Below are 4,997 nucleotides of genomic sequence, written 5' to 3'. Positions count from 1 at the left end.
GGGATTGAAAATCTGGTTGAATGGTTCCATGATAACAGCCTCTCACTCAATGTCAGCAAAATCAAAGAGCTGATTATTGACTGCAGGACAAGGAAACTGGAGGGTCCAGGAGCCAGTCCTCATCGGGGGATTAGAGGTGGAGAGGGTTGGTAACTTAAAATTGCTTGGCATTATCATTTCAGGGGATATGTCCTGGGACCAGAATGTAAGTGTTATTAAAAGAAGGCATGGCAGTGACTTTACTTTTTTAGAAGTCTGCACAGATTTGTCATATCGTTCAGAACTTGGACAAACATCAATGGATGCACATTGGTGAGTATCCTGACTAGTATCAAGCCCCGATATGGAAACACGAACGCCCCAAGGACGGAAAAAGCGACAAAAAGTAATGGTTATAGCAAATGCCCTCTCCGTCTTTGAGTACATCCATAAGTCACACTGTCACAAGGAAGCTTCGCCAATCATCAAGAGCCCCCAACATCCAGGCCACGCTGTCTTCTCGCTGCTACTTTTGGGAAGGAGTTACAACAGCCTTAGGCCCCAGACCACCAGGGTTGGGAACAGGCTCACGAACCAGCGTGGACAACTTCACTTACCTCAACACTGAACTGATTTCACAATCTAGACACTCACTTTCAAGAACTATACAACTTGTGTCCTCAATATTATTTATTTATTTCCTTACTTATTTTGTATTCGCCCAGTTTGACAGTTTGACTTCTTTTGCACATTGGTTGTTTGCCGTTCTATCGTGTTTCTTTGTTCCACTGTGAATGTCGGTAGCAAAGGTGAATCTCAGGGTAGTATATGGTGACATATACATATTTTGATAATAAACTTACTTAGAACTTTGAAAACCTTGCTCAACTCTGCCAGTTGCTGTGACTGGATTTGACTGTTCCAATGCATCTCCCTTATCCTCCTCTCAGCAAATTTGACGTCATTCAAAATTCTTCTACCTGCTTCTCAACTTCACAAATTTACCCGCTCTTCACACATTTCTTAATTCTCACAGGCTTCTTAATCAACGTCTCACTTAAAGATTCTCATGTTGCTGTTCAAAGTTTTCTTCGATTTTGTTCTTCCCTGGATTCGTATATATCCATCCTTCAACCCTATAAACCTCGATGGAATCTGCACTCCTTTAATCTTGCATTGATACTTGGCACTGATTTAAGTAAGTATCTTTAATTGTTAGTTTCAGGACAGTTTAGGTTTCTGTTATATCTGCGTGTTATCTTGTGGGACTAACTGCCACCTAGTGGGCTATACTGGTATTGTGTGTATGATTTGAAAAGCCATTTAAAATACGATGCAATAGAAATTTGCATTTGACTGCTGGTGGTAAGCAGTGTGGCATTGGCTGTCCATGGTCCTTCTCACCCAGAGTTCCAGATTTGAATATTGAAACCACTTAGTGTGAGCAACTGAAGGTGTGGCCTAATTTGCACAGAAATTAAAAGCAATACTTGGTGAGGCCACTCTTAGGTTAGGGGAGCAACACATAGTATTCCACCCGGGTAGCCTCCAACCTGATGGCATTTTCTCATTGATTCCTTTGATATGCAGAAAAATATTCATCTTTGTTTTGAACAAATGCAATGATTGAGTCTCCTCAGTCTTCTGAGGAAGAGAATTCTAAAGATTCATTACGCTCTTTTTGAAGAAATTCTCCTCAACTCCTGTTAGACCACCTATCACTAAGAATGGTTTCTCCTCATCTTGTGCAAGGCAGCCTAACTCCTTTAATAAAACTGTAAAGCCGTGATCTAGACTTTTGGCTCATAGTGCTGTGCTAACACTTTGTTGGAAAAACCCAAAATTAATTCTTCCTATTAAATTAAATTAAGTCTTTCCATCCCTTGAAAGTGAGTAGCACTGAGTCAGAAGTCAGTGGGTTCAAACCCCACTCTGGAGACCTGAACAATCAACCTGAACGAATAGTCAGGAGTGAGACTAAGGGAAAGGCTGTTGTCACCAGCACGTCCATTAAGTAGCTTTCTGCAGAGTCCAGATGCCTGTCCTTGACCTTCCCTTACTGGTGGTGGGAGTGTCTGATCACGGGAACATTGGAGCAGATCCAGCTCCCACAGTCAAACAACTCACTGGCAGTCACTGCTCGGATTCAAGCCGACAGAATGGCAAATGCCCTCTAAAGACCTGTCCACCATCACTGAACAGCAGTTTGAGGACACTGCGACCCAGAAGACAAATTCCATGTTCATTTAAATGGGGCAACATGGTAGCATGGCAGTTAGTGTAACACTTTATTGTGCCTGATTGGGATTCAGTTCCTGCTGCAGTGCATAAGGAGTTTGTACATTCTCCCAGTGACCACCTGTGTTTCTCTCGGTGCCTGGATTTCCTCCTACATTCCAGAGACGTACGAGTTAGGTTAGTAAGCTGTAGGCGTGCTATATTGGCATTGGAAGCATAGTGACACTTACAATCTTGCCCCCAGTATATCCTTTGACTGTATTAGACATTAATGCCAAAGACACGTTTTACAGCATGTTTTGATATATACATATGACAGGTAAAGCTAATCTTTCATCTTTAGGAAAGGGTTCCTTTGAATCCTGCTTGCACAAGATTCAGGGGGCAGCTTTTTTGACTGAAGCCAACATCATCCTTACAAGAGACTTCACCTTCAACCTGCCCTTCTTTTGCAGTGTTAGTGTGTTAAAAGATAAATTCTGCCCTCAGTCAGTGGCTGCTCTTGGTCTCCTCCAGAGTGAGACTCCATTTTGGTGACAATTGGCTGGAACTTGGCAATTCTAATTTCATCTTTAGCCCCAGTGGCATTTGGGCACACAATCTAAAGGAGTATTATCTATTGGAGAAACATTAACAAGTTTTCAACTTCCTTGATGACAGGAATTCTAACTTTGATGTCTGTTGTAGAAACTTGATAGCTTCCTGTAAGTACATTACCCTGACTGGATAGGCCAGATTTGCTGGAGTTTAGTAGGGAAGGGGGAGCAGAACTGTGTAATATCCTGAGAGGATGTTGCCTTCTTGATGCACCATCAGTAACTCACTCTGAGACGTAAAGGCGAGATATCGGCTTTTATTGACTGGAAGAAGGAACCAGCAGTGAGTGACCATCATACTACATCCTGGAGACTGAGGGAGGAGCAATGCCTCCAATCGCCTTTATACAGGGGCCTGTGGGAGGAGCCACAGGAGCAGTCAGCAGGGGGCGTGTCCAGACAGGCACACGTAGTTCACCACACTTCTATGGGGCAATTTAGGGGCAATTAGGTCACAAAAAATATTGGACGGTCTGTTTCGAACTAGAGGAGGAGAATTATTTCCTCCCGGTGATTTCTATTGGAGCTTCCATAAAGGGTGGTGGAAGCAGAGTCTCTGTAAATTTTTAAAATACAAGTGTATAGATTTTTGAAAAGCTAGTTGAATTATTGATGGTTGAATTATTACCGTAGACAGATGGAAGTGGGGATTACAGTTACATCAGCCATGACTTAACTAAGTGTGAAGCAATTTCGAGGCCAAATGGTCTAATCTTGATCCTAATTTGTATTTCTCTCTTATTTCAGATTATTGCATAATTTTTTATAAAGCAGCAAAATGTTCCCAGCATTCTTATGAAAAATTGATATTGAGCTGCAAATCCAAAGTATGTTCATATAAAAATAATAAGTAGAAACATTTAAAAATATTAAAATATGCATCAATCAAAGAGGTGGATTTTAAGGGACTATTTAAACAAAGAATGAGGAAGAAGAGATTTAGAGATTGAATTCAAGAGCTTTAGTAATTTAATCAGAGCAGACACAGCCTAAAATTATGTAACTTAAATTCAGGGATGATGAAGAGACCAGAATCAGAGGAGTCTGACGTCTCAAGGGGATTACAAGGTCGGAGAATCATGTTCATAAATACCTGAATGAGCACAGGTTAAATCAACACCAGGTGGCACACGTTACACTGAATTACTCAGTCTGACAAAATCAATTGGTTTTATTCGAGAATATTATTCCTTTGGCTCTTTTAGTAATCTTTATGTAAATTTAGAACAGTAAAGCTGTTACATGTTCACTCATACACAAATCTTAATAAGGAGACCTCTCAGCAGGTCTGCTTCTTGAGTGAACACATTAGTTAATGTATTTATTTATCTAGCTTAGTTTAGAAGAATTGGGGATCTTATTAAAACATCCCTAATTTTGAAAGGCGTACTTTGAGAGTACAACAAGAGGATCTTTCCATTAGTGGGAGAGTCTAGGACAGGCATGGACAAACTACAGCCCGCGGGCCATATGCGGCCCGTTAAGCTTTTTAATCCGGCCCGCAGAACTTGATGAAATTATATTAATAGACCTTGTTAACGTTTTTTCCCCGCAATTCTGGTGTTTTCCCAATAGATGACACACTCTATATACATTTGTGGCGACCCATTTCCTGGCACATCCAAACCGGCTCACAATTAGCCAGCGTTCCGACTAAGGGAGATAGCCTGCGGGGATTTGCGAGCACAGAGTTTTGGAGCCTCTGCGCCACATGGGGGGGAGGGGGCAGGTTGAGGGAGGCTTAAAAGTGAGGCCGGGGATTTCGAATAAAGTTTTTTTCTTCGACTGCAGTTACCGACTCTGTGTCGTAATTTTAGCGCTGCATGTAGCACACCGCTACACATTGACCTTTGTTGAGGTGCAGCGTATTACTCCACATTTGTGCTTTACTCTTTGTTCGGCTCGACCTATTTGTGTGAACAGGCGTTCAGCGTCATGAACATCAACAAAGCCAGCCCCAGATCCAAGTTAACTGACCAACACCTCAGATCCATCCTGAGAATCACCACAACAAAACTAAATCCAGACTTTGATGCGCTGGCTAAAAAGGGAGACCAACAACACTGTTCCCACTGAAATTAAAAATAAGTTTCTTCGTTGTGTTATGTAAAAAAATGCATTTGAAAATATTTTTTTCAATAAGCCTTACATGTTACATGTCATTTCTGTTAAGTGATGGACATG

This window comes from Hypanus sabinus, chromosome 20 (genome assembly GCF_030144855.1).
Source record: "Hypanus sabinus isolate sHypSab1 chromosome 20, sHypSab1.hap1, whole genome shotgun sequence".
Classification (NCBI taxonomy): Eukaryota; Metazoa; Chordata; class Chondrichthyes; order Myliobatiformes; family Dasyatidae; genus Hypanus; species Hypanus sabinus.
The sequence above is the reverse complement of the archived record's forward strand: the minus strand, read 5'-3'. Positions refer to the sequence as shown.